We start from the raw sequence: 12,414 nt of genomic DNA, 5'->3' as shown, positions 1-12,414 counted from the left end.
TGCAGATTAAATCCACACAATCAACTAGGCAGATTTTGTGTCTATGGAATATAGAAAAGGTCAATGAGACCCGCAAAAGAAAACACACTGGCATTGGCAGTTACAGACAATGGAGGCAAGAACACGACATTGGAGGAACAGATTAGAGTCTGAGCTGCCCCCAAACAGATCCAGAGACCAGCCCAGTACTGGAGGGCATCCTAGGAAAACGAGATGGACTGTGACTCACAGGAAGGGAAAAGACACTGACAGTTGAGATCCAAGAAAAAATATATTATTTTTATATTTTAATTTATATGGTAGTTGCCTTTGGATTTTTTTTCTTTTCCTCTGTTGCTATAGTTGTTGATTTTATTAGTACTATTTTTTTTTTAACCCCGCCGCCACCCCTCTCCTTATTAGTACTATTAAATCTATTCATGCTTTTGAGAATTTTTTATTTCCTTTAAATACATCTGACTTTATGTTGGCCTTTTGCAGTTTTGAGGGGGTTTTTCCTTTTTAAAACAAACTTTTTGAATTTATTATCATTTTTCTACATACATTTTTGTCTGCTTTTCTTATTCTTTTCCTGTTGTTATTTTTAATATATATAAATCTCCTTTAGCTACCTCTATTTAACTTTGCTTTTCTAGTCTTTTCTTCCTTTTCTCTCTTTTCCTCACCATGTTTATTAGCCTGTTTTGTTTTTGTTGCATTATTCCCCAGTTGGCACATTGCTTTGGTTTTTTTTTTTTTCCAGTTTATGCTTTAGTTAGTTTTGTTTTTAACTAGTTGATATCATTTTTGCTTTCCTTTGCTTGAAGGGCGAATATCTTCTTTCTTTCTTTTTTTTGGACCGCTTTGGTTTTGTTTATGGGTGTATGTGTGTGTGTTTATGTATTCCATTATTGTAGTTACCATTTGCCTGATTTTGCATTTGCCATTTGTCTGGGGTTTGCATTTTTTTTCTTGTTTTAGTGTGCTTGTTTTAATACTTTTTAATGCCAAAACAAACCACCTGTGGAATTTCAGTTCCTAGGTCAGTACTAGGTGAAGTACTGAAAGAAAATGTCTACAACCAAAATTGCTCTAACAAGCAAGAATCTCATTCTAAATTGATGGAGAAATCAAATGCTTTACAGAGAAGAAAAGTTAAGAGAATTTAGCTTCACCAAACAGGGACATATATAGGCAATAAACACAAGAGAAAGGAAAGACCTATGAAAACAAACCAAAAACAAACAAATGTTTTAATTGACATTAAAAAAATGTCAATAGGAACATATATATCAATAATTACTTTAAATGTAAATGGATTAAACACTCCAACCAAAAGACACAGACTGGTTGAATGGATACAAAAACAAGATCCACATATATGCTGTCTACAATAGACCCACTTCAGACCTAGAGATACATATAGACTGAAAGTAAAACAATAGAAGGGCTTCCCTGATAGCTCAGTTGGTAAAGGATCCGCCTGCAATGCAGGAGACCCCGATTTGATCCCTGTGTTGGGAAGATCCGCTGCAGAAGGGAGAAAAAGCTACCATCTGGCCTTCAGAACTAGTCCGGGGGTCACATGATGTCAGACAGGGTGGTGTGTGCGTGCGCTCTCTCGCGAAGCGAAGCGTAGGGGGGAATAAAAAAAAAATGAAAAAAGATACTCCATGCAAATGGAAATCAAAAGAAAGCTGGAGTAGCAGTGCTCAATGTTAGTCAAAACAGACATTAAAATAAAGAATATTACAAGAGGTAAAGAAGGACACTACATAATGACCAAGGGGTCAATCCAAGAAATCCAAGAAGACATAAAGACTGTATATACCCAACATGAGTGTCGTGCCCATGCGTGTACAGGTGTCTCCAGTGGAGGCATGGGTCAGTAGTGGCCCACTGCATGGTTGGAGGCACTGAGTGTGCCTGCACAAGACCTTTTGAAGGAGGTCCCCATCATCTTCATTACCTCCATCATAGTTTGGTCTCAGGTGAAACAACAGGGAGGGAACACAGCCCCGCCTAGGGACAAAAATTGGACTAGATTTGCTGAGCAGGGCCCCAGCCATCAGGGTAAGACCCAGTTTCCCACTCAGTCAGTTTCTCCCATGAATATTCCATAAGCCTCTTATACTTATCCATCAGAGGGCAGTTCAGTTCAGTCTCAGTCCTGTCTGACTCTTTGCAAATCCATGTACTGCAGCACACCAGGCTTCCCTGTTCATCACCAACTCCTGGAGCTTACTCAGACTCATGTCTATCAAGTTGGTGATGCCATCCAACCATCTCGTCCTGTCTTCCCCTTCTCCTCCTGCCTTCAATCTTTCCCAGCATCAGGGTCTTTTCCAATGAGTCAGCTCTTTGCATCAGGCAACCAAAGTATTGGACCTTCAGCTTCAGCATCAGTCCTTCCAATGAATAACCAGGAATGATTTCCTTTAGGATTGACTGGTTTGATCTTGGAGTCCAAGGAACTGTCAAGAGTCTTCTCCAACACCACCGTTGGGTCTGGAAGATGCCCTGGAGAAGGAAATGGCAACCTACTCCAGTATTCTTGCCTGGAGAATCCCATGGACAGAGGAGCCTGACAGGCTACAGTCCATGGATCGAAAGAGTTGGACAGAGTTTAGCGACTAAACCACCACCACCACAGTTCAAAAGCATCAATTCTTCAGTGCTCAGTTTTCTTCATGGTCCAACTCTCACAACCATACATGACTACCAGGAAAACCATAGCTTTGACTAGACAGACCTTTGTTGGCAAAGTAATGTCTCTGCTTTTTAATATGCTGTCTAGGTTGGTCATAGTTTTTCTTCCAAGGAGCGAGCATCTTTTAATTGCATGGCTGTAGTCACCATCTGCAGTGATTCTAGAGTGCACAAAAATAAAATCTCTCACTGTTTCCATTGTTTCCCCATCTACCTGCCATGAGGTTATGGGACAGGATGCCACATCAGAGGGCAGACAGAATGAAAACCACAGTCACGGAAAACTCATCAAACTGATCACACGGATCACAGCCTTGTCTAATTCAACAAAACTATGAGCCATGCCGTGTAGGTTCACCCAAGACGGACGGGTCATGGTGGAGAGTTCTGACAAAACGTGGTCCACTGGAGAAGGGAATGGCAAACCACTTCATATTCTTGCCTTGAGAACCCCATGAACAGTATGAAAAAGCAAAAAGATAGGAAACTGAAAGATGAACTCCCTAGCTGGGCAGATGCCCAATATGCTACTGGAGAACAGTAGAGAAACAACTCCAGAAAGAATGAAGACATGGCGCCAAAGCAAAAGCAACACCCAGTTGTGGATAGGACTGGTGATAGAAGCAAAGTCTGATGCTGTAAAGAGCAATATGGTATAGGAACCTGGAATGTTAAGTCCAAGAATCAAGGTCAACTGGAAGTGGTCAAACAGGAGACGGCAAGAGTGAACATCAAAATTTTAGGAATCAGTGAACCAAAATGGACTGGAATGGGTGAGTTTAACTCAGATGACCATTATATCTACTACTGTGGGTAAGAATCCCTTAGAAGAAATGGAGTAGCCCTCATAGTCAACAAAAGAGTCCAAAATGCAGTACTTGGATGCAACCTCAAAAATGACAGAATGATCTCTGTTCATTTCCAAGGCAAACCATTCAATATCACAGCAATCCAAGTCTGTGCCCCAACCAGTAATGCCAAAGAAGCTGAAGTTGAATGGTTCCAGGAAGACCTACAAGACCTTCTAGAAGTAACACCAAAAAAAGTTGTCCTTTTCATCACAGGGGACTAGAATGCAAAAGTAGGAAGTCAAGAGATACCAGGAGTAACAGGCAACTTTGACTTTGGGATAGAAAATGAAGCAAGGCAAAGGCTAACAGTTTTGCCAAGAGAACACACTGGTCATAGAAAACACCCTCTTCCAATAACACAAGAAATGACTCTGTACATGGACATCACCAGATGGTCAGTACTGAAATCAGATTGATTATATTCGTTGCAGCAAAGATGGAGAAGCTGTATACAGTAAGCAAAAACAAGACCAGGAGCTGACTATGGCTCAGATCATGAACTCCTTGTTGCAAAATTCAGACTTAAATTGAAGAAAGTAGAGTTAACCATTAGGCCATTCACGTATGACCTAAATCAAATCCCTTATACAGTGAAACTGACAGATTCAAAAGATTAGATCTGACAGAGTGCCTGAAAAACTATGGAAGGAGGTTCGTGACATTGTACAGGAGGCAGTAAACAAGACTGTATGTACCCAAGAAAAAGAAATGCAAAAAAGCAAAATGGTTGTCTGAGGAGGTCTTACAAATAGCCGAGAAAAGGAGAGAACCTAAAGGCAAAGGAGAAAAGGAAAGATATACCCATTTAAATGCAGAATTCCAAAGAATAGCAAGGAGAGATAAGAAAGCCCTCCTCAGTGATCAATGCAAAGAAACAGAGGAAAACAACAGAATGGGAAAGACTAGTGATCTCTCCAAGAAAATCAGAGATACCAAGGGAACATTTCATGCAAAGATGGGCACAATAAAGGATAGAAATGGTATGGACTTAACAGAAGCAGAAGATATTAAGAAGAGGTGGCAAGAATACACAGAAGAACTATACAAAAAAAGATCTTCACGACCGAGACAATCATGATGGTGTGATCACTCACCTAGAGCCAGACATTCTGGAACGCAAAGTCAAGCGGGCCTTAGGAAGTATCACTACGAACAAAGCTGGTGGAGGTGAAGGAGTTCCAGGTGAGCTATTTCAAATCCTAAAAGATAATGCTGTGAAAGTGCTGCAGTCAATACGCCAGTAAATTTGGAAAACTCAGCAGTGGCCACAGGACTAGAAAAGGTCAGTTTTCATCCCAATCCCAAAGAAAGGCAATGCCAAAGAATGTTCAAACTACTACACAAGTGTATTCATCTGACATGTTAGCAAAGTAATGCTCAAAATTCTCCAAGCTAGGCTTCAACAGCACGTGAACTGTGAATTTCCAGATATTCAAGCTGGATTTACAAAAGGCAGAGGAACCAGAGATCAAATTGCCAACATCCGCTGGATCATCCAGAAAAACACCTACTTCTGTGTTATTGACTAAGCCAAGTTTTTGACTGTGTGGATCACAACAAACTGGAAAATTCTTAAAGAGATGGGAATACCATACTAGCTTACCTGCCTCCTGAAAAACCTGTATACAAGTCAAGAAGCAATGGTTAAAACTGGACAATGAACAACAGACTGGTTCCAAATCAGGAAAGGATTACATCAAAGCTGTATACTGTCACCCTGCTTATTTAGCTTATATGTGGAGAACATCATGCGAAATGCTGAGTTGGATGAAGCACAAGCTGGAATCAAGATTGCCAGGAGAAATATCAATAACCTCAGATACGAAGATGACACCACCCTTATGGCAGAAAGCGAAGAAGAACTAAAGAACCTCCTGATAAAAGTGAAAGAGGAGTGTAAAAAAGTTGCCTTAAAACTCAACATTCAGAAAACTAAGATCATGGCATCCGGTCTAATCACTTCATGGCAAACAGATGGGGAAACAATGGAAACAGTGACAGACTTTATTTTGGGGGGCTCCAAAATCACTGCAGATGATGACTGCAGCCATGAAATTAAAAGATACTTTCTCCTTGGAATTAAAGCTATGACAAACCTAAACAGCATATTAAAAAGCAGAGACATTACTTTGCTGACAAAGTTCCATCTAGTCAAAGCTGTGGTTTTTCCAGTAATCATGTATGGATGTGAGAGTTGGACTATAAATAAAGCTGAGCGCCGAAGAATAGATGCTTTTGACCTGTGGAGTTGCAGAAGACTTTTGAGAGTTCCTTGGGCAGCAAGGAGATACAACCAGTCCATCCTAACGGAAATTAGTCCTGAATATTCATTGGACGGACTGACGCTGAAGCTGAAACTGCAATACTTTGGCCACCTGATGCAAAGAATTGACTCACTGGAAAAGACCCTGATGCTGGGAAAGATTGAAGGGGGGAGGAGAAGGGGACGACAAAGGACGAGATGGTTGGATGGCATCACTGACTGAATAGACATGAGTTCAAGTCAACTCCAGGAGTTGATTGACAGGAAAGCCTGGCAAGCTGCAGTCCATGGGGTGGCAAATGTTGGACACAACTAGCAACTGAACTGAACTGAACCCAATATAGGAGCACCTCAATACATAAGGCAAATACTAACAGACATAAAATGGAAATTGATAGCAACACAATAATAGTAGGGCACTTTTAACACCCTCTTACACCAATGGACAGATCATCAAAACAGAAAATAAGGAAACACAAACCTTACATGAAATATTAGACTAAATGAACCTAACTGATATCTTCAGAACTTTCCACCCAAATGCAAAGAATACACTTTCTTCTCAAGTGCACTTGGAACATTCCCCAAGAGAGGAAACATCTTGGGTTCCAGATCAAACCTCAGTAAATTCCAAAAAATTGAAATCATATCAAGCATCTTTTCTGACCAAACTCTATGAGACTAGATATTAATTACAGGGGGAAAAAACCTGTTTAAAAAAACACAAACACATGGAGATTACACAATCAGTTTCTATATAACAAACAGGTTACTGAAGAAATCAAAAAATTCCTAGAAACAAATGACAATGAAAACACAACAACTCAAAACCTACGGAATACAGCAAAAGCAGTTCTAAAAGGGACTTTTATAGCAATACAATCCTACCTCAAGAAACAGTAAAACATTAAATAGACAATCTAACTTTACACCTAAAATAACTGGAAAAAGAACAACAACAACAACAAAAAAAACCCAAAGTTAGTAGAAGGAAAGAAATCTTTATGATTTTATGATCTTTATGATTGGAGCAGAAGTAAATGAAAAAGAAATGAAGGAAATAATAGTAAAGATTAATAAAACTAAAAGCTGGTTCTTTGAGAAAATAAGCAAAATTAACAAACCATTAGCCAGACTCACCAAGAAAAAAAGGGAGAAGAATCAACAAAATTAGAAATGAAAAAAGTAGAGGTTACAACAAACACAGACACACAAAGGATCATAAGAGACTATTATGAGCAACTATATGCCAATGAGGGCTTCCCTTGTGACTCAGCTGGTAAAGAATCCACCTGCAATGTGGGAGACCTGGGTTTGATCCCTGGGTTGGGAAGATCCCCTGGAGAAGGGAAAGGCTACCCACTCCAGTTTTCTGGTTTGGAGAGTTCCATGGACTGTATAGTCCATGAGGTTGCAAATATTCGGACATAACTGAAAGACTCTCACTTAGCTTCACTTCATATACCAATAAAATGGACAACCTGGAAGAAATGGATAATTCTTAGAAAAGTTCAATCTTTGAAGACTGAACCAGGAAGAAGTAGAAATTATGAACAAGCCTATTACAAGCACTAAAATAGAAACTGTAATAAAAAAATCTCCCCCAAAACAAAAGCCCAGGGCCAGATGGCTTCACAGGTGAATCCTACCAAACATTTAAAGAAGAACTAATCCCTATCCTTCTAAAACTCTTCCAAAAATTGCAGAAGAAGGAACACTTCCAAACTCATCCTACGAGTTCACCCTCACCCTGATACCAAAAACAAGACAAAGAAAACCCAAAAAAGGAAAATGATAAGCCAATATCACTGATGAACATAGTTGCAAAATTCTAACAAAGAGAATTCAACACCACATTAAAAAGATCATACACCATGATAAGTCAGGTTTATCCCAGGGATGCAAGGGTTCTTTAATATATGCAAAGTAATCAATGTGATATACCACATTAACAAATTGAAAGATAAAAACCTTAAGATAATCTCAATAGATGCAGAAAAAGCTCTTGACAAAATTCAACACCCATTTATGATAAAAAAAAAAAAAAACTCTAAAAAATGGGCATGGAAGGAACCTATCTGAACATAAAGGCCATGTATGATAAACCCACAGCAAACATTATTCTCAATGGTGAAAAATGAAAGCATTCCCTCTAAGATCAGGAACAAAACAACGGTGCCCACTCTTACCACTATTACTCAACATTGTTTTGGAGTTGAGTAATAGTGATTGCTAGTGATTGCTAGCTAAGGCAATCAGAGAAGAAAAAGAAATAAAAAGAATCCAGATTGGAAAAGAAGAAGTAGAACTCTCACTGTTTGCAGATGACATGATCCTCTACATAGAAAACACTAAAGATACTATCAGTGAACTTAATAAAGTGGCAGGATAGAAAATCAATACACAGAAATCACTTGCATTTATACATTCTAACAAAGAAATATCAGACAAAGAAATTAAGGAATCAATCCCAGTTATTGCAACAAGAAGAATAAAATACATAGGGACAAACCTACCTAAGGAGACAAAAGAGCTGTATAAAGAAAACCATAAGACACTAAGGAAAGAAATCAAAGATGACATAAACAGATGGAGAGATATTCCATGTTCCTGGCTCAGAAGAATCAATATTGTGAAAATGATTATACTACCTGATGTAACCTACAGATGCAAAGCCATCCTCTCAAATTATCAATGGCATTTTTCCCACTCGAACAAAAAATCTCACAATTCACACAGAAACACAAATGATTCTAAATAGCCAAAGCAATCTGGAGAAAGAAGAATGGAGTTGGAGGAATCAACCTTCCTGACTTCAGACTATACTATAAAGCTATAGTCATCAGGACAGTATGGTACTGGCACAAAAACAGAAATAGAGACCAATGGAACAAGATAGAAAGCCCAGAGATAAACCTATGCGCCTATGGATACCTTATTTTTGACAAAGGAGGCAAGAATATACAATGGGGCAAGGACAGTCTCTTCAATAAGTGCTGCTGGGAAAATTGGACAGCTATGTGTAAAAGAATGAAACTAGAACACTTCCTAACACCATACACAAAGATAAACTCAAAATGGATTAAAGACCTAAATGTAAGACTAGAAACTATAAAATTCCTGGAGGAAAACACAGGCAGGACCACTCTATGACATAAATCACAGCAAAATCCTCTATGACCCATCCCCTAGAGTAATGGAAATTAAAACAAAAATAAACAAGTGGGACCTAATTAAACTTAAAAGTTTTTGCACACCAAAGGAAACAATAAACACGGTGAAAAGACAACTCTCAAAATGGGAGAAAAAAAATAGCAAATGCAACAACTGTCAAAAGATTAATTTCCAAAATATACAAGCAGCTTATACCACTCAATACTAGAAAAACAAACAACCCAATGAAAACATGAGCAAAAGACCTAAACAGACATTTCTCCAAAGAAGATATACAGATGGCTAATAAACACATGAAAAGGTGCTCAACATGGCTCATTATTAGAGAAATACAAATCAAAACTACAATGAGTCATCATTTCACATGGGTCAGAATAGTTATCATCAAAAAATCAACAAACAATAAATGCTGGAAAGGTGTGGAGAAAAGGGAACCCTCTTGCACTGTTGGTGGGAATGCAAACTGATACAATCAATATGGAGAACAGTATGAAGATTCCTTACAAAACTAGAAATAAAATTATCATGTGACCCAGCAATCCCAATACTAGGCATATATCCTGAGGAAACCAAAACTGAAAAAGACACATGTAACCCAATGTTCATTGCAGCTCTGTTTACAAGAGCTAGGACATGGAAGCAATCTAGATGTCCATCAACAGGTGAATGGATAAAGAAGCTGTGCTACATATATACAGTGGTTTATTACTCAGTTATAAATAGGAACACATTTGAGTCAGTCCTAATGAGGTGGATAAACCTAGAGCCTATTATACAAAGTAAGGCAGAAAGAGAAAAACAATTACCATATACTAATGCTCAAATATGGAATCTAGAAAGATGGTACTGATGAAACTATTTGCAGAGTAGCAGTGGAGACACAGACATTGAGAACAGACTTATGGACATGGCTGGGGGCAGGGGAGGAGGAGAGGCTGGGAGGGGAGGAGGAGAGGCTGGGAGGTATGGAGGGAGTCATATGGAAACATACACTACCACATGTAAAACACAGAGCCAACGGGAATCTGCTGCATGACTCAGAGAACTCACACTGACAACCTAGAGGTGCGGGATGAGGAGGGAGGTGGGAGGGATGGTCAAGTAGGAACGAACATGGGTAAACCTATGGCTGACTCATGTTGATGTTTGGCAGAAACCAATGCAATATTGTAAAGCAATTATCCTTCAATTAAAAATAAATAAATTTTTTAAAAGACTGGAAAAGGCACATAAATATAGAAAAGCAACATAAATATCTTTGCTTGCAGATGAAATAGGTACCTTTTTAAAAAATATCCAAGACCTAAGACAATGAGGAACATTTAAAACTGGCAGAATAATTCATTAAGTTACCTAGATATAGGATAAATGAACCAAAATGATTAGTTTTCCTAAATGTCACCATAAACAGTTAAAAGACAAAATGGGAGAAAATAAGATGCCATTCATATGAAATGAGCTAAGAACAGACCCAACAAAAACCTATAAAACCAAGATGAAGAAAACTAAATGTCTATTAAAATAAATAAAAGAGGAACTGAATAAACTAGAATATACAGTGCTCCTAAATGGGAAAAATCAAACTTGTAAAGAAGTCAATCCCCAATCTTGCCAATGAGTCCAATAAAATCAACTTAAAAAAAAAAAAAATCAATGAGATTTATGCAGCAGTTGAGGTTCATTTAAAGCCATTTGAAAAAAAAGTAAGTCATCTTAGAGCTGAGAAAGTTTTGAAGGAAATACATTTTTGAACAAAAAGACGAGGGGAAATTAAACACTACCTTAAAAGGACAATACTTCAAGCAAATGAGAATACAAGTCACAGATAGTGAGAAAACATTTAAAGAGACACACATAATAAAGGACTATTATCCCAAGTACACAACTCTAAAAACTCAACAGAAAAATGAAGAACCTGATCAAAAAATGGGCAAAAGACCCAAACAGAAATCTCACCAAAGAAGTTATACAGATGGCAAACAGGTATATAAAAAGATACTCTACAACTTATGTGTTCAGGGAAATGCAAATTAAAACAATGAGATACCACAACATACCTAGCAGAATGACCAAAATCCGAAACACTGACACCACCAAATACTGGTGAGGATGTGGAGCAACACGAACTCTCAGTCACTGCTGGTGAAAATACAAACTGGTGCAGTCACTTTGGAAGACAGTTTAACAGCTCCTTACAAAACTAAACACATTCTTACCATATGATCCAGCAATCATACTCCTTGGTATCTTCCCAATGAGCTAAAAACTTATGGCCACACAAAAACAAGCACAACGATGTTTATAGTAGCTTTAGTCACAACTGCCAAAACTTGGAAGCAAACAAATGGTCCTTCAGTAGGTGAATAAATTGTGGTATAATCAATGGAGTATTATAGAGCACTAAAAAGAAAATAAGCTATCAAGCCATGAAAAGTCACACAAGAACCTGAAATGAATACTACTAAGTGAATGAAACCAACATGAAAAGGTAGGATACCAACTACACAATATTCTGGAAAAAGCAAAAACATCAACAGTTGCCAGGAAGGGAGGACAGGACAAAGGATTTTTAGAGCCTGTGAAAAGACAGGGTATGATACGATAATAGTAAATACACATCATTTACACATGTGTAACTCACAGAACGTACAACACCAAGAATGAACCCTAGTCCAAGTTATGAACTCTAGGTGACTACAGTATGTCAATGTAGGTTCATCAGTTGAATTAATGTACCACTCTGATAATGGGCTATCCATGTATGGGGCTAGAAAGCATTTGGGGACTCTGTTCTTTTTACACAATTATGCAATGAACCTACAATTTCTCTCTGGAAAAAAAAAAAGAGTCTACTAAAAAAAGAAAGATGAGGGTGCAGGGAGAGCAATACTTAATCTCTTACCTGGACTGCAACATCCTCCTAATTGACTCACACTCTTGCAACCAACTCACCACTATGGGCCAAAAATATTTTTAATATGTAAATCCATCCCTTTCACATGCCCTGCTTAAAATCCTTTAGGGTCTTCCTACTGAACTCAGAAGTGAAATCAAAATCTTCATAGTGACCTCCAAAACACATGTCTAATTGTCCCACCTCACAATGAACTACTTCCTCTAACCTCTCTCTAGCTCTAGAATACACCCAGCTTTCTCTCTTACCGCAAGGCTGACACATTTGCTCTACTCTCTGGAAAGTTTGGCTTTGGCTCTCTTCAGTAGTTCTTCATCCTATTTTTACCCCTTTCATGGTGTCTCAAGCTCATGTGACCACCTCCACAAGGGATTCCCTGACAACCACCTTCAAAGGGAGCTTCTTTGAGGCTTCTCAAATTTGAGCGGATGCGTAAGAATCACCCACAGAATTTGCTACAACAGATTCCTAACCCGCCCTACCCTCCTCCCCAGTATGATTACTGATCTAGGGTGGCACCTAGC

The 12,414-nt window shown here is 38.5% G+C and overlaps 1 protein-coding gene across 7 annotated transcripts in view; it reads right to left on the bottom strand.

Moving 5' to 3' along the window:
• The window catches only part of LOC136166595 (zinc finger protein 621-like), a 28,257-nt gene that overhangs the window by 8,978 nt on the left and 6,865 nt on the right, over positions 1–12,414 (bottom strand). Inside the window, exon 1 of one of the 7 annotated variants that reach the window (XM_065933092.1) lies at positions 11,034–11,295. The exons of the other annotated variants lie outside the window; for them this stretch is intronic. The gene's annotated coding sequence lies outside the window, so the exon portion shown is untranslated. Of the gene's footprint in view, positions 1–11,033; positions 11,296–12,414 lie in introns of those variants that run through there. 7 annotated transcript variants of the gene reach the window in all.

The sequence above is a fragment of the Muntiacus reevesi genome, chromosome 4 (assembly GCF_963930625.1).
Source record: "Muntiacus reevesi chromosome 4, mMunRee1.1, whole genome shotgun sequence".
NCBI classification, from domain to species: Eukaryota; Metazoa; Chordata; class Mammalia; order Artiodactyla; family Cervidae; genus Muntiacus; species Muntiacus reevesi.
Note: the sequence above shows the minus strand (reverse complement) of the source record. Positions and strands in the feature narration are given on the sequence as shown.